The sequence below is a fragment of the Salvelinus alpinus genome, chromosome 7 (genome assembly GCF_045679555.1).
Source record: "Salvelinus alpinus chromosome 7, SLU_Salpinus.1, whole genome shotgun sequence".
Classification (NCBI taxonomy): domain Eukaryota; kingdom Metazoa; phylum Chordata; class Actinopteri; order Salmoniformes; family Salmonidae; genus Salvelinus; species Salvelinus alpinus.
In genome coordinates, this window is record NC_092092.1 from 48,767,972 (window position 1) to 48,786,930 (window position 18,959).

Below are 18,959 nucleotides of genomic sequence, written 5' to 3' on the forward strand. Positions count from 1 at the left end.
GCAATATTTGCAGAGGTTTGCAATGTCTCTGTTGAAACCTCTATAACCAACGTCGTGTTCTTTCTGTGTGTATGGCTAATGGACTGATATTACCCCATGACTGTGTGAGGACTGGAGGCTCTAAGTACATCTCAGCAAATTGCCTGTGTGTGGTGGGATGCTGCCTATACCCCTTCTTCAAGAATGAGTTTCTTGACACTGTAATGGACTGATATTACCCCCCTGACTGTGTGAGGACTGGAGGCTCTAAGTACATCTCAGCAAATTGCCTGTGTGTGGTGGGATGCTGCCTATACCCCTTCTTCAAGAATGAGTTTCTTGACACTGTCTACCACTGTCCTAGCTGCAATGTTGCTCTGGTTGTAATAAAGAAGTGACGATTACCGCTAATATGAACCGGACACTGTATGGGTTCTCATCGCCGTACACACCTAACATTTGACATGTGCCTATTTACAATGTATGACTTTCTTTGAACATGTGTCAATAAAAATTCACCAGACTCTCAGTACATTGTTCCCTTGTCATTTATTCACATACATAGCAAAACTTATGAGGGGTATGGTCAAGTGAAACAGGATAGTGGGCCACTGGGTTGGACAATAGTTCCCTTGCTGTCGCCGACGTATCATTCGGTTCCGTGATCTAATAAGGAACTAAATATAAAATAAGCCACGTGTAATATAACAAGTGTTTAGAATGACACGTAGGGTAGGGTCTATTCTTGAGGGACTGCATGCAAGGTTGGCGTCATGTCTTCCCAAGGCCCCAGTACAGAGCATCTGCTTCTCTCTATTGCTGGTGAGCCCTGAGGGGCTGGTGACTGCCTGTGTGGCTCTGCGTTCCCCTTTAGCCTTCCCCCACAAAGTCTCAGCCCATACAGCCGAGGGGCAGAGGCCCTTAAATGAAACTCGACTGTGAATTGTAAGAGTTGATGCTTCTGCTGAAGTAGTCACGAGCTGTGGGGGGGATGGGCACGGTCTCGGGCATGTCTCGTGGAGCATCAACCGTGGTGGCTACTTCGTGCTTCCCCTTTAGCACGGTTGACGTCAGCACCATGGTCACCACGTACATGATGTAGATTATGATGTTGAACACTGCGATAGCGCACTCCATGTTATGCAACCTTTGTGCGTCTCTGATCATAGGTTGGTAAAGCAGCTCCATGCAGCCCGCGATCACAGCCATGAACAGCTCAATGTTCATCATGATGAGGCACGCAATCACGGTCCTGGTGCTCCTGACGGCCTCTGGACGCCTGTAGGGGCCTTCGGAGTCGTCCATTTTGCGCTTGCTCTTGGAGGCGAAGTAGCTGAGTACTATGCTCACCACCATGGCAAGACAGCCGAGCGTGATGAGGGCAATCCCCGAGTGGATGTACGCGTACTCGTAGTCAGGTCTGCCTTCGGAGGAGGAAGTCGTACTCGAGTCTGAGTTCTGCCTGCATGTGGTCCTTGAACCATGCTTGTTGTTGATGAAGTACAGAATGTTGTTGGGGATGGTAAGAAACCCCACGGTGAGAGATGTGATGACAGCAATGGAGGCTCCCAGCTTGCCCCTGAAACGGGCCGCGCTCAGTAGGGGGCCGTTTGGGACCCATAACTTTCTGCTGTTAAACAGCTCCTTGCTCCCGGATATCAGAGACTCAACGCCTCCCATCATTGTTTTTTTGCGATTCATATCTCTAATCTCTAACAGGGGATCCCTTGATCCTTGATCCCAGCTTCTGCTTTGTACTTCTTTACTTACTGACGGTGTAACTTAGCCGTGCCACTTTCTGTTTCTCACAAAGGGACAGGGTTTTCACAGCAGCAACCTATCGCTCATAGAACATTTAATACAATGAAGCTCCAGGACCCTGCGATCGAGTTCCGGGGCTCCGGTGGTGAGCTGTGTGCCAAGTCTACAGCCGACCACCGTTGGTACAAGGTTAAGGGAATCACCAGAACCCTAACTTCTATCATGTGCTGCAGGAAGCGCTCAACCGGGCACAATATGATAAGCATGGATCTGTTCACCAGGGTTGTGAAGGACCTGAACGCCAACCCCGAGAGCTTGCTCGAGTGGCTGCCTGAGTACCTAAGAAACCTTAACGCGCCCGATTCCAAGGGGTCTGCGTTCAAGGAAGCGCTGCTGCAACTGTTCAGGTGTAGAGCCCTGACTCCAGACGCCTGCAGACGCCTGTGGGATAGGAGCCGTATGTCCACAGGCATAGGCGTTGCGGTAGACTCTCAGTGCAAGGGCGTGTTCAACGGAAAGAAGAGACTGTGCGACGTAGGCCCCGTATCCCGCCTCATTCTCACGCAGCTCGAGGCTCTGCGTCTTGCTCCCATTTGCGCAGGCCTCAAGGTTGCCGGTGTGCCAACGCCCGATAGGTCCCGTAAACCCGGATCCTACACGTACCACAACGGCTGTACGCGGGGCTGCAAGTCCATCCACTGCACATGGGGCTTCTACACAGAGGTGGACCTAGTGGCCCACGACACCGTGACCGGAAACGTAGCACTGCTGGAGCTTAAGACCAGAAACAAAGACATTCTTGACCAGGCCACCTTGTGGCGATACAACACGCAACTGTGGCTTACGTGGCTGATGTTCTCGCTCACGTACCCCAGCATGGCAGAGCGGTCTGCTGCGTATCTGGTGATAGTCAGACCAGGCACCAACCAGGTTACCATACGGAGTTGTTTAAGGCCAACGATCTCTAAGACTATGCGCCGCAAGTTCCCGTGGCTGAACTGTTTCTGCTCCCAGGTGCTCAACTGTCTGGCTCCTACGTGTGTGAACATGAGAGTCGAGAGACTCGAGGCCAGCGGAGCATCAAATGCAAGGGGAGAGTCCTCCCGATTAGAGCCCACCGATCTGTGTTACAGGAACATACTTTTCAACCAAGCGAAAGTGAACACCAGGAAGAGTGTACCGGTGACAATCACCCGAGAAGTCGATTCAGTATCTCCTGTTTGGAATCGACCAGGGTAAAGAGTACTAAACGCACATCTAGTGTTCTTGCTAGCACCGCAATAGCTCCCTTGCAAACCATCCAAACAGGGCTCGCGTGTCGCCAGCACTAGAGCAGTTCGCTGTAGCAGGGCCCATTGTCTCCAACGAGGGCCGAGAGCTCCAACCGTACAGCGGGACCCAGGGCTACATATTGCCCGGTTCCACTGTGCCTCTAGACAAACTTTCGACCTACTCAGTCCCGCGCCCGTTCCACTGAATAACACATTGACCGAAATGGGGTTGAAACACAAGGCCATCCACGCGATGCTCGCAAACCCTCACCTGGCGCCGTTTGAATTGATCGACAAACCGTGGCAAAAACAGGATTGGACTCTGATAGACCATCTCATGGTAATCCACAAAGTGAAGGAGACTGACTATATCTGGGATGATCCTCAGACGTCCATAGTTAGCATGGCCAGAACCCTGGCGAGTTGTTACATCTCGGAAAGGACAGGCAGTCAGTGTGTAGTCCTTGTAAAGGACGGAGCGAGAGCTCCTAAACCTGCTGTGAGGGAAATGAGACTAAAATATACACCCGCGCCTCACATTGACTTCTGTAAGCGTAATCTGTGCGCCATAGAATACACCATGATGAAGCTTTTGGCCGACATGGGTATGAAAAACAAGTTGTTTCTAGTGACCGGCGCCAAGGGGGACTCCTCTGAGGATCAGCTCCTAGAGGGAACCTCGGTCGATAACCTGGTGTCTTTCCACCAGAAGTACCTGGAGTACCAGGAGTGCCAGGACGACTGTCTTCTTGCCGACGCGTTCGAAGAGCTGAACCCTCCTGAGTGTGAACTGTCAGACCTAGATGCCAGTTATGCCGACGGCTCGATAGACAGGCCTGAGGGACACGAGGGCATCTTTGTGGCAACCTTCGCGGACCCCGAGACTGTACAATTGTCTACGCTGAGAGACGCCTGTCTAGCGTGTACGGGCATAGAGGCCGACACGCTGCTCGTGGAGTTGGCAAACGTTCTGAAAGGTAGTGTGACCGTGTGCACAGGAGACTCGGACCTGGTGGCCGTGCTGACGGCTGGTGGCCGCGAGGGCATTACCATGAGGCTAGACAATAAGAGCTACCGCGAGGAGCGAGACATGCACATGTCGACCTTCGGGGAGCTGCTGTTTGACATTCCTGACAAGAACCCACCCAAGCTTAGGTTTATGGACTTGGCTTCGAGTGACGATAGGTTCCGAGTGCTCTGCGACATCGGCGCTGAGGACGAGTACCTGCTTCCGATGACTCGAAAGGAACACGACTCATTCGAGGTCATTCTGGACAAGCACGCTAACGTCAACTTTAAGACAACAGTAGCTATGCACCTGTACAGTGTCGGGATAAGGGGATCTCTCTACCGCACCTTCCTGTCTAGGTTTTTTGAGTCGAACGCCCGGGACAGATTGGATCAGTTGGGGCTCATGGTAGACAAGGGCTGTGTCAGTACAAAGGCGGTGTGTTACATCTTCGAAACGATATGCCCCGCATCTGACCAGAGTCCGCTATCCGGCTCCGAGTCGGCTACCCCGCCGTGTACCGGTGTGAAGAGGAAGATCTTGTGTCAGCAGGAGGACGAGGTCCCCGAGGCCTACCTAGACGACTGCGCGGAATATAGCGTGGCACAGAGCAAAGACCAGAAACGTGTCATGGGCGGCATCAAGCAGTTGAGCAATGCGTACAAGAACGGAATGGTACCGAGGGGCAGTTACGGTCGTTTCATGAGGATGAACCGAGCGGGCAGGCACTTTTACCTGCGTATCAAACCAGATGTAATCCGAGACGAGACGGAGCGAAGGGAAAAGCTCTTTTTCATGGCGCTGTGTGGCACCGATTATAACATAGTTCCGAGGGGACTGGGAATTAAGAGATTGATGACCGGAGTGGTGACCAACCACAAGGCCTTTTCCTCTTGGTGCCGAGAGATGAAGAGTCTACTCTGGAGAGTCGAGGGCGCTTCTTCTCAGGACTGCGACTATTACAAAATGGGTATGAAGCTGGCCGGGTTCACAAAGATCCCGGCGACGATCGGGGCTAAGTACTGGACCGAGGTGGATTGCCGATTAATGGCTAAAACAATGAAATACGTCTGCGAACTGTGGACCCTGAAGAACCCGAGACCTGGATCCGAGTACGGGTTCTCTGTGTGCGACGGTCTAGTCCGATTCGACTGCGAAGACTCACTCACAGTAGACGCAGCATTGTGAAATGTACCTTGTGGTGACAAATGGGATCTTGATGTGGGATCTTAATGTGAGTGATAAAGAAGACAGAACAGTGCACCAGTACTAAGGACAGTGTGATCTGTAATACAAGTCTGTGTTGTGTACAATAAACTATATCACCCTGGACTGTCTGTGAGAGTGTTTTCTGTGCCATACTCTTTGTGACATGTGTTCCACCAATATTCGTTTCAACTCTATGAGTTATAGGATGAGTTATAAGGGTTGTGTTTTCATCCCGTCTTGGGACCTCACAAGGGGTCTTGTCCCATATCGTCAGTGCTCAACTAGGACCCTCTACCAATGTTTATCTATTGAACAAGTTATTGTACTTGGAATAAAATAACATAGTGTATGTGTGATTGTTTGTGGTATATCCATCACGCTCATTGACTCCACTAGACAATAATCAACCAGAGACATATGTGTAATGTACGCCTTATGTTTTGTAAAGGTCGGGCCTTTGTTAATGTACATATAAGTAAAGGACTCCTATGGTAATAAAGGGAAACATATCGAAACAGTTCTTTTCACCAGTGTTTATTGCCTTTATAATACACAGATAACCAACATGGTACAGGACGCACTGTACTACACATACTCAAAGACATCTTCCATTCGCATCTTTATAATGTTGGGAATATCAAACACATGCATGTTAAAGGAAGACACTACCAAGGAGATGAACTTTCGGTTCGGTTCAGGGATGGTAGTGTCCCAGCACATGTCTTCCAGTTGCACAATCATAGCATGGTCATGGCCGCGGTTTAACTGGAACTCTGCACGTTCTTCTGGAAGCAGTTGGCTGTGAAACACCAGTAGGTCTAGCGCGGACATGATATCTGTGATCCTCTGGTTGTAGGAGGGTATCATAGTCATGGACCATAGATGGTCGATCTTGTCACCGAGTGCAGCGCGTACCTTGTCCGTCAATTTCACGACGGGAGGATCTTTCCTGACTGACACAAAGACACAGGAGAGTAGTTTAGCTATAGAGAGCGTGACGATCCATTTGCAGGCCTTGTTTCACTATATATGGGGTTGTACTCACCGAACTTTCCCCGTGGTTTGTTTTCATTCAGGTCATTATATAAGTACAGATTCGTTTCACGTAACACCTTGAGGAATCTCGCCGCTAGTTCCTCGGTCTGGAGGCAGTGTTCGATGAGCTCATGCATCATCTTAACCTGATTACCCTTACTGTGAAAATACCTGAGTAGATTCACATCATCGGGGTCGTTCGTCAGGACCCCATCCACGATAGGTCTGATGTACGCATGCCTCTCGGCAATGTCGTCCTTGTAACTGTTCAACAACTGGCAATTCATTTTACAGACCAGAGGTTGTGAATAATGGAACTGTGTTGAGCTGCACGTCTCTATATATATTTTACAGTCTGATTAGTGGTATAGTACATGGCTCATTGGTGGATACATGAGCCCTGTTTGGCCCGTAGAAGTACCTTTGGTTGGATACACGAGCCCTGTTTGAATGAATGGTCCTCGGTAGGAAAGGTGAGCCCTTGCTGTGTGTTTTAATTAGAAAGTTGGAGTTCCCCGAACTCAAGGCTTTGGTCAACTTTACCACCAGTACCATGGCGAGGTTCACATAGGTAAACAACAGGTTTATGAAAAGAGTCTACAAACAGAAACATGTCTTCTGACCCCATTTTATTGATGTGTACTTCTATGAAATGTTTGTTGATATCAGCCCCACGGTCGAGCTTCTGATACCACAGACGCACAGAGTCTGTGTTGTTGAGTAGAAACCGTGTTGTCCCCGATCCGTTCACCTTGGTCCAGTTTACAATAAGTTCCATCTGAGTCGAGACCTCTAAAGGTACGCCCTCGGCATCTTGGGTGAGCTCAATGATCCTGGATGCAGACATGGTTGTCGTCCGGTCGATACTGAGCTGTGTGTACAGGGACAACCTCGCCGTTCGATTTGAGACAAACCCTGTAATAATATTCCTCGACGGAGATGAATAACTACTGGTTGGATGATACACGGTCAATCTGCATTGTTAAGGATGAGCTCTGCTATCTAAATGGGGTTGAACACACCAAGGTCAGAGTCGGTAGTCTTTGCATGTATATTTAATATTGGAGAAACGTATTGCATTACCATAACAATGTAAACCTACAAAACATTGATTGTACACTTGCCATATCCAAGGTTCATATTCATTCACTACATAATAGACGTTACATAAGCCTGTTACAAAGGTAGCCATTTAACTGTGGCTGTGGTTAGAAACGAATACATTTAAAAAGCTGTGGACGTTTCCAGTTTCGCATGTGGATGATACACAGTTGCTCTCATATTGGATTTCTGTCTCATACAAGAGCAAAAACAGCATACCATACAAGCAGTTGCACTGATAATCAACACTACTGCAACACAGATAATTATATACAACCAATAACTTTCCCAAAAGAGGACACTTTTGTCTGGGTGGTCCTGGTGTAGATCTTGGCCTCTCACAAGGTCCTCCTTTTCAGCCTCGAGGTACCTAAATAGATTGGTGTAGTTGATCTCACCGTCCTCCAAATGGGTCTCGATCTCTTCCTCTTCTTCTTCGCTCAGTGGCCGACCAGTCAATTCAACCAATGCCTTTAGTCCCCCATCAAAATCTCTCGTGTAAAAGGAGTTACCCAGTCGAATGATCTGATCCATGTTCTTCATGGAATCTTCAGGAACTCCAATAACCTTGGCTAGTTTGAGGATATTGTCTTTGTTGCTGATCACTGTAGCGCCTATTGCCGATGCTACCCCTTTGGCCTTGTCAGAGGTGACAAATGTCTTGATCTTTTCCAGGGACTGTTTAAGTTTTTCAGTTTTTGAGGTCTTTGTATCAACTTGATAGGTGCCTCTAGCTGTAGACACTCTACCAGAACTAACCTTCTTGGTTCCGACATAGACCTCACAGTTCTTTGAATTCTTGCATTCATCACATTGAGTAGTCAGGCATTGTTTCATGGTAGAACTGGTGTAACAGAGTACCTTCTTGACATCTCCTCCAGGACATTTGTAGGACACTTCGATTTCATCTGACCCGTATTTTTTCAGACTTAGTCCAGCCAAATTACCGACTTTCATGATTCTGTCACCATCATTCTTCTTTTTGAAGTTATCAAACAGTCTTGTTTCTTTACAGTTCGTTACACCGCAGGTAACACAGACAACTTCCTTATAGTCTTTATATTTGGAAAACACGTTGATGTCAGGAGCATCTACCCTTAGGGTTGAGCCGCTAAGACAATGGACATTGTAGGTCTTGGTCAAGGCTAGGACCTTGTATGTAGCAACAAGAACTACTATTAAGATTATGTTCATGGTTGTCCCCATGGTTTGGGTTTCAACTTAGTAGGACCTCTGTGAATGTGAATGCTGAGGGAGTTGTTACAGCTTGCATATATATACCCCGTATCTGGAAATCCCCTGGCATGAGGCTTGGATAGAGGAATCCTCCAGTGTCGGACGTTTCTACATAGATATGTTTAACATTGGGTAGAGGATTCCTCCACTGTTGGACGTTCCGACTTTACTTTTGGTTGAATAGATCCTCCAGTGTCGGACGTTTCTACATAGATATGTTTAACATTGGGTAGAGGATTCCTCCACTGTTGGACGTTCCGACTTTACTTTTGGTTGAATAGATCCTCCAGTGTTGGACGTTTCTACGTAGATATGTTTAACATTGGGTAGAGGATTCCTCCACTGTTGGACGTTCCGAATTTACTTTTGGTTGAATAGATCCTCCAGTGTCGGACGTTTCTACTTAGATACGTTTAACAGTGGTCGGACAACACTTAATTAGTTTCTGCTTACATATTGGTTGAAATGTTCCTCCGTAGTTGGATTGTTGTGAAACTTTGACTAGGCTTTAAAAAGGCTGGTCTCTTTCTTCAAACCATTTCGCAGTCATGTTTACATTACTGGTGCTGGTGCTTCTTGTTACCCCGAGCAAAGGCTGTGGATTGAACAACAATTGTTGCAAGTGTCCACCTGGGACCAGGTTGGGTGACAGCGGAACCTGTGAAGATCCCCAGTGTACACCTTGTAAGAGTGACGAATATATGACATCGTACAACCGGGAAAGAATATGTCGTCTACAACCATACTGTGATCCCAACCTAAACTTTGAAACACGAGCTTATTATGATCTGACTAAGAGACACACCTGTAGGTGTAAAGACGGATTCCATTGTTCTGATTTCTGTATTCTATGTATTCCCCATACCACATGCAAAGAAGGCTTTGTCCCTATCTCCCTGGGTAATAACACTCACGATGTTCTGTGTGAGCCTATACCGGCTCAACCAACTACTTTTAACCCGGGTGTATTACTTGGCGTGATTGCTGTCTTGGCTGTGGTCGTGGTAGTAATTGCGATCTACAGAAAGAAGGTTCGGATTCAATGTCCAGATGTAGTTCAAATGGTACGAGGTCTTAATGATCTTACGGTCCGGAACGCACAACCAGTCGCTGCTGTTGATGACAAAGAAGGACTCCAGACAGACCGGGCTACACCACACGTGTCCGAACTGAGAGATGCTAACCAACAGGGACCTCGTGTAATTCAGTGTATTTGTACTATACCAAAGAAAGTATGCCTCATCACATTCATGGTCATAACCTTGACTTTGGGACTGAGCTTTGGACTCGTTATCGTGGTGGACTGGGGCTTGGCAGCTTACTGTGACACTTCGGTTTCTGTCTACACTTTCCCCTTAGGTCATTCCATAACATCCCATGGCCTTGGACAGTTGGAGGCTATACACATGTCCAGTTTTTTGAACAGATGCAAACGGCAAAATGAGTTCACTGTACCCGGAACTGTGAGGTTCAACAAGGCTATCAAGTGCGTCAGGACAACCAATTACCATAAAAAAGGCAATTCTGGCAAACACTCACGAAGGGACAATGATGGCTCAAGCGATTCCATTTCGGGACACCTGGGAGCGTCCGGATCTTTAGTCGGCATAACCGCTTCGGCAGAAGCGTCTTTCAGCAAAACCGATGCGGTGGAAACCATGGTACAGAAAACCGTGTCGACCAGCAACAACGTAGCCATCTCTCTTACCACTTACCATTGTGAAGTGGGTTCTGTGATGGTTTCCTCATACACGCCTAGTAGCGCCTTGAAAAAGGACATGGACACACTGAACAAAGACCCTCACAGCAATATAGATGAATTCCTACGAGAGTGGGGCTACGCATTTGTGAGCTCTATTACAGTGGGTGGATATTACAGTTCATTCAATATCTTCTCAACATGTAACAAAGACGCTATAGAAGGCCTGGACTCTGCCACAGAGCTGTGTAATGAATTAGCTGTGAAAACAGAGGTGACAGGTGGTACGTTTGGGGCCAGTGCCGGTTTTTCAAAGGTTAAGTGTAACACTGAAGGACTGTCTGAGTCCCAAAGAGAAATATTGACGAAGATTGACAAGGAATCTCAGAAACTTCAGGTTGGCGGTGATACTTTGGGCGGTGAAACGGATTGGGAAACCACATTGAAAATGAATCCCTACCCATTGAAGATGAAAATTACTCCAATAACGGAGATTGATGGATTCTCCAAGGACGCTGTAACCCTGATAAAGCGCAGAGCTAAAAGTGTTCAGCTATCTGTGGCTTCCTTGATGGAAAAGGTGCCTGATTTGACCAGACGTTGTTAGCAATGTATATCTACCAGAGTCCAATTGACATGGTACACGTACTTAGCCAATAGAGACATGGATGATTCGGGCAGTGAGGACACAAGGTCCTTTCCCCAAACGTAATGTGTAACATGAAGGTTGCACATTCACTGTAGGGTATGTAGTTCATTTGTGTGTATATTACCCAATGTTCGGATAAAATGTTCCCTCCCCATAGCCTCAACAAGGGTTGGAGGAGTTAGCCATGGTTTGCTAGATTAACCACTGGTTGGCTAGATCAACACTTCATATATGACCTACCGTTGAAAAGTGAATGTTGTTAGTGGAGCGACAGTGTAAGTGCAATTGTGGGATGATAACACTGTATACAATCGCTATCTGTGGCACACCTGTAGTCTCATTGGAGTAGCTTGCGCTGTAGACATGGCTGTCTCTTCCAACAAGGACCTGTGTGTCATGATAGATGTCTTTGTTACCAACCATAATGCCCTGTGATGTATGAAACACAATAAAGTTCCCCTTGTGTGACTTCAGTGTGTATATGTCTCTGCTTGCTTGGTGCCACCGTAGCAATAGGGTATGCTACATCAGAACTGCCCTGGTTCATTTCTGTGTCTATGCATTGATAAAAGTTGGATCCTTTATCCTGTGTTTATTAAAGGAGCCTTGGTCAGCTATTCTCCCATGACTCAAATATGGTTGGATAGATGAGCCAGGGTACTAAGTGGGGATTGTACGAGGGCTAGCACTGTATATAATAGCCATTTGTTCTAGGCCTGTAGTAACTCCCCCTGATCTCCCCCTGTAGTCATGTCTATCTCGTCCAACAACGCAACCGGTCTCCTTTCAAGCTCGGGGTCATTGGCAGATTCACATTCGAAGCGAAAGATCTTCGTATACCGAGTAGGAGAGTATGCCCCTTACACAATAATGTGTCATTATACAGGCCTGGACACTATCAAGAACGCCCTGGACAACTGTCCTTTGTTCTGCATGATGGAGAACAAGTATGTGGATAACATTCGGATCCTGAGAAGCCCCGACCGGTCGTGGCTTCCTCACAACTTTCCCTGTACTCTTTTGCCTGATATCAAGGTAGGCGCTGAAGTTCGCATCATTGTGGAACCTACGTGTACACCGCAACCAAATTATCCAGCGAGAAGCATAACGCCTCGAAAGGACATGTTCACTATACGCATAGATATAGATAGAACGTCCTACCGTGCAGGGTTTAACATACTCAATGTCCGGAGGACCTGTTTAACTCCTAGAACATTGCTGCTGGCGGTAGACCCCAAGAAGACCATAAGGGAATCTTTAAAAGACGACGGACGGTTCAGCGCTGAAGTACTCACGGGTCGCTACACTCACCTCAAATGTGAATCCCTGGTGGTCCCTGTGGATATACCCGGTGAGGGTCTGAAATGTAATGGCCGGTATGTTATATACATCAAAGCACCTAAAGGTGTTAGGGGTCTTCGGAGATCTAGGCGTCGCAAGCGAACCTCACCAGAAATGTAACGCTCCCTTGACCATGTTCCCATACATTGCCGAATAACCGAGAGAGCAGAAGAAATTTGAAGGAGTGTACAAAAGTCATTGGTGTGGTATTCTCATAGACAATGATACTTTGTTTTATACCCAAACATACCCCTGAACTGTTTGTGTTGTCTGTGTTTCATGATAGAAGTCTTTGTTAGAAATACAAAAACCCTGTGATGTTTATGAAACTGAATAAACTCTTCCCCATCTATTACATTTTAATGTGCAGTGTGTGTTTTTTTGTTAAATGTGTCTCAGAGTGACCTACAGGGGTTGTTGTTATTGTCATCGTAATACGGGTGAGGGTTTGTTGAATTATCAGAACTGCCCTGGTTTATTTCTGTGTCTATGCATTGATAAAAGTTGGATCCTTTATCCTGTGTTTATTAAAGGAGCCGTGGTCAGCTATTCTCCCATGACTCAAATATGGTTGGATAGATGAGCCATGGTACTAAGTGGGGATTGTACGAGGGCTAGCACTGTATATAATAGCCATTTGTTCTAGGCCTGTAGTAACTCCCCCCCTGATCTTCCCCTGTAGTCATGTCTCTCTGTTCCGATGAAAACATGGCTCCTCTCTCCACCTCGACATCATGGTCAGAATCACATTCGGCCCACAACGTATTCGGATACCGATTAGGACGTATGGACCTTTACACCATAAAGTGTAGTTATAAGGGCCATGACACTATCAAGAACGCACTGGACAAATGTCCGTTTTTTGGTATGTTGGACAAGAGTGATGTGGGTAACATTCGGATCCTGAGAAGCCCCGACCTTTTGTGGCTGCCTCACAACTTTCCCTGTAATATTATACCTGATATCAAGGTATACGATGACCTTCACCTAATTGTGGAACGTACCTCTACTCCCCAACCACACTATCCAGCGAGAAGCATAACGCCTCGAAAGGACATGTTCACTATACGCATAGATATAGATAGAACGTCCTACCGTGCAGGGTTTAACATACTCAATGTCCGGAGGACCTGTTTAACTCCTAGAACATTGCTGCTGGCGGTAGACCCCAAGAAGACCATAAGGGAATCTTTAAAAGACGACGGACGGTTCAGCTCGGAAGTACTCACGGGTCGCTACACTCACCTCAGCTCTTACTCCGAGCTGTACCCAGCTGATATACCCGGTGAGGTTCTGGAATGTAATGCTCAGTATGAAATATATACCAAAACACCTAGAGCTCTTCGGATTGGTCCTAGGCGTCCTAGACGTCGTAGCCGAAACTCCCCAGAACTTTAACGGAACCTTGACGATGTTCCCATACATTGCCGAATAACCGAGAGAGCAGAAGATATTTGAGGGAACGTACAAAAGTCATTGGTGTGGTATTCTCATAGACAATGATACTTTGTTTTCTACCCAAACATACCCCTGAACTGTTTGTGTTGTCTGTGTTTCACGATAGAAGTCTTTGTTAAACATAGGACCAAACCCTGTGATGTTTATGAAACTGAATAAAGTCTTCCCTATCTATTACATTTTAATGTGCAGTGTGTGTTTTTTTGTTAAATGTGTCTCAGAGTGACCTACAGGGGTTGTTGTTATTGTCATCGTAATACGGGTGAGGGTTTGTTGAATTATGCCTTCCACACGCAGTGGTTCATCTCTGTGCAGAAAGAGGACCCGAGAAGAGTCATCTGGTCAGTGTGATGACTGTTCCCACATAAAGATGATAGCAAACTTGAAACGTCAAATCCTTGAACTTAACAAGTCACTGGATGTGGAGCACAAACAGAGCATTGAGTTTCTCCGTCAAAGAACTGAGTTGAGCGCGGGATGTGTGAAATGGGACAGAGAACCAACATCGGCAGGAGACGTGATAGAGGATACAACGCTAAAAACTACTGTCAACGGCTCGGGTGATACCAGCAGGCACACGCTACATGAACTTGAGTTGTGTAAACGGGAGCTGGAGGATACAAGAGAGGCACTCCAAGAAGCCTGTGAAGAACGAGAAGCCCTGAGAACTAAGTTGTCAGAGAGCCAGACTAGCAAGGCTGTGGAGGCCAAGGAAGCAGCAGGTGACACGGACAAGATCGAAGAGTCACACCCTCACTTAGATTGGGTAGGGAGACATTACCTCGCGGTGTCGATCCCAGAGGATCGCATGTTCAAACCAGGTCAGTCTGTCACTCCGGTCGGGGTGTTACAGAAGCTGTTTGAGATGAGGGTAGGTGATAAACTTGCGGTTGGGTTCAGTGTGCTGTTAGAGAATATAAACATCATGCTATCTCACCTGGAGCCCGAGTGGTACGCCAAACAGTTTGGTTTCTGTAGAGCCTACGCGCACGGCAACAAATACAGACTCGCCGACAGGGTGGACACGGAGGACTTTGCGTGGCTGTTGTTCGAGTACGGAGCGCATGCTCCCTTGATCGAAGTGTTAGCAGGCCTCCAGAATGTCCTACAAAGCACGGGAAAGGGAGGGGTGACGACCGCAGCTCTGTACACGAGCAAGAACATGTACAGCTCCTACGTGACACTGTTCAGAGACACGGTGTCAAGGGCCTATGAGGGGTTGATGCGTGTTCGAGAGAGAGCTCTGAGGGTGCGGAAGGCTCAAGGTGTTGTGTACGTGCCTCTCACAGCAGGCTTGGGTGGGGATCAGAGCGAATCTCAAGGAGGCTCCCACTCTGTGAGGAACAGAGTCCTGCGCTCTGTATTGGAAGGGATCGAAGCTCCCCCTCACATCAGCAGCGCGGCGGCAAGCTCTGAGGTAGATAGAGTCTCACGTGAAGACCCCCTTCGGTTGGAACAGTCCCTCTCTGCGTTTATGAAACGTAGAGGTCTGGAGGATCAGGGTAAAGGCGGGAGGTCCTCTGGTCATCGGAGTAACCAGGAACACTTCCCCGTTAAGGCGGCGACTTCAAGTGTCGTACCAGGACCTCTTGAAAAGCGGGTGCTGTTCGATTCACCTTGGTCAAACGATCTACCTGCTCTGTAGCTCTTGTACAAGGACGAGAGTACTAGGGAGATATATAGTTACAGAGATATAGTTAGAGGGATATAGTCAACCATACGGCCATGAGTGGGTCCTCTGAGCCACACAGAGATGAGCTACTGGCAAGGGAGCCTGAGAGCAACATACTGTGTCTGGAAGAGGATGACCTGAGAACAAAAGCAATGTTGGCAATGTCTAGATACTGTCAGGAACAATGGGTGAGAACAATGGTAAAGCTGCACATGTCTCGAGGCGAGTGTATGAAACTGGCTCTGCTGAGCGGAGACGCCGGCTGTGGCAAGTCGTACTCTATATCACTGCTGGAGAAGAAGCTACGTCTCATGCACATCAGTGTGGTTGTGAGTGCCATGACCAACAAGGCAGCGGGCACCCTGATGGAATCCTGCTCGCTGGACCCAGTCTACACATTCCACAAGATGATGGGGTTCAAAAAGGAACTGTTGAACGACAAGCTGTCGCTCGAAGACTTTACGCGGCTGTACTGCAAATTATACTGGAACGTGATGTCTCGGTTCAATACACTGCACCAGTCCGACTTGCCCCCTGAGCGGAACGAGGTGATCGCACGACACTCGTGTAGACAACTGAGACCCGAATCGTGTGCGGTGTGTAGTAAAATGTTCCAGCAGCTGAGGGTGGCTAAGAACCCAGGGGACCTGGCCCCCATGGAGGACGCCCCTCCGTTCCTGGGGGTGAACGTTCTGATCATAGACGAGTACGGCCTGCTGAACGTGGAGCTGCTGGAGAGGATGCTGTGCTGCCTTGCTCTCTTCTACGGAACCGGAAAGGGTCCTTTGATAATCTTCTCGGGCAGCGTCTCGCAATTGCAGCCTGTGGGATCTAATCTGCGCATTTGGGAAACGGAGCGGTTCGAAGGGCTCCTCTCGTCTTCGACTCCGCTCTTTGTCAACAGGCGGCAGTTCAAGGACCCCGGTTACGCTGAGGCGTTGACGTACCTTCAGTTCAACACGGTCACGGAAGAGTCGCGTCGCATTTTCAGGAGCCGGGTGTCTGTCAGCGAGCTAGACCTTATGGATCCCGAATACGAACCAGACAAGCTGCGGATCTTCCACCAGGATGAACAGCAGATGGCATACACGACGAGATACATGAACAAGGCGAAAGACAATGCCCGTGTGGGGGACAAGTTTCTCAGCGTCACTCGGACCCGGACGTCCTACAAAGGACCGAACGCTTGGTACGATGTGCTGAAGCAAGCCGCGCAGACGCTGCCCAAGCTCTTTTCCGTGCCCAAATACCGCAAAGGGATCCTCCCCATGGAAAGAGACTATCTGAAGGTGGACAAGCTCTGGGTAGGTTGCAAGGTGCGCATGATCTGGCACATGGACTTCAACGGTATACAGGTTGCCAAAAGAAAGACAAGACCATCATCTGCCAAGCTGGGCAGGCAGCAAAAAGGGGGGGACCCGCAATTGCCTTCCATGACAGACACGGAGGGTGTAGTGGAAGGCATTCGTTTCAAGCCGGAAGGCCAGTTCAACGAGTTCTACGTGAGAGGGGGCCTGACGGGAACCCTGTACAGGGTCGCGCCTTCCAATTGGAATCACATGAACTGGACAGTGACCACGCACCCGCTGGCCTGTCTGTTGGCGATGAACACGTACGACTGCCAAGGCTGCACCGTGCACGGGCAAGTGCTCTACCACCCACCAAGGCATTTCTCCATGTCGCCGATAAAGCCCTCGGTGTACGTTGTGCTCACCAGGGTGGTGAAAAGAGAGGCGATACAAATGACTAACTGCAACTTCGCAGAGAACATAGGCACTGTCGACTTTTACAATGACAGACTGGTGGCTTACCGCAAGAGGGTGGAGATGAACTATTCATCTTGACACACCTAAGCATGCAATAAGCACCCGCCCCATACACAAAGAGCCTTGGGTGAGGAGGGTTCATTTCATCTGTCACCGTTGACATTACAAGCACAACAGTAGTACAGGAGGCAAGGAGATGAGCTGGGCTACTACGCTGCACAAGCTAACACTGGAAGAGTTGATATGCCTCACGTCATCAAAGTCTCTAAGTGAACTCACTAAAGACTACGATATGAAGCCTAATCGAGTACAGCTGTTGATCAACAAGGAACGGTCCATGTGTGAGCTGGACAACAGTCTCACACCACCCCAAGCAAGTGCACAGGACGATCTCAATACTTACATCATTCTAAGGTGGTGTCCTTGGTTTTCACAAACGTTCGGTGTGCTTTCGGATTCAAATCTTAACATGCTTACGATCAGGCTACTCAGGCTCAACAGTGAAGAAGCACCTATTCTCTTGGAGGTACTGACAGCAGTGTCGCTCGTGCTCAAGCAACCCAACGTACCGTACTCTCCAACGTGTCCAGATCCATCTCGAGCAGAGAGATTCATATTCTGCAGCTGAAAAGCATATTGCTGTGACAGCGCATAGTCTGAAATATTCCACGGGACACGAGATCCACATCATCGACTTAGACATCGACTATGTCGTCCACCAGAGTGCACAACCCTATTCGTACATACACACACAATCTCAGTGAACATAGGACCGCGACCACAGACATACCCTACGGCTGCTACAAATACGAGTCGGCTAAGAACTACCTACCCGGTGGCCTGTTCCACTTTGTGAAAGATGCGGATTCGTACGTGCCGACGCTACACGGGCTGAGCGCAGACTTACTCGGAACCCTAAAAGAGGTGGCTGTATGTGCCACCAACAGCTCCATTGCAAATAGACCGTTCCTGAACACACCGCACCTGTACGAAGTGGAGCTCATCAACACGGGACAACAGTACATGAAGCAGGGAGACCGTTTCACAGTGCAGCTCCCTAACCGAGAGGACGTGGCGGCTCAACGTGAGGTGAACCTCGATCTAGGTTACAATATGTCCGTGAACAAGGGCATATGGGGAGGACTGCTGGCTACCAGAAGAGTGAATTGTGAGGCAGGAGGAGACCCCGTGGAGGAGGTGATACAGGCTATTAAGCACGATCAGGAGTTGGACATATTCCAACTTGTTTCACCTTACACACCCCAGAGTATACTGTCAATGATGACACTGGTGGCAAACGGGGCTGACTATCATGAAGTGTCTGATGTGATGAGAACCAGCGCCGCCGCAGCTGTCAACGAGGACTTTAACGCTGGTATCATTAGCAACATTGTAGAGAATGACGTTGTGAAACGGTTTCTTAGGACCGTGGTCATGCATGCGATGAACATCGTGGAAAGTGTGCAAGGATTCGCAGGAGGACAGGTGGTGCGAGCCTGCAATGGTTATAATACCAGCGAAATCAAGACCGGTGACAGATTCATGGCCCAGCTGAACATGAACAGATGGCTTTTGTGAAAGACTCCATTGGAACCTAGATATGGACATTCCCTACTGTAGTTTGACTTTGTGTAGTAGACAGTTGCACTCTATCTTGTATTACCATTGTGACCTTGTGCCTAGGCAGTCACTTGTATAACATGTTGTGTTTTGTATCATAATAACCGTTGACAAATAAAGTGGCTTTAGACATGTACCTGTGTGACATACTTT

The 18,959-nt window shown here is 48.2% G+C and overlaps 1 pseudogene; it reads right to left on the minus strand.

The window, feature by feature from the left end:
- Positions 1-18,959, minus strand: part of LOC139581882 (glycine receptor subunit beta-like) — an 85,336-nt pseudogene that overhangs the window by 63,033 nt on the left and 3,344 nt on the right.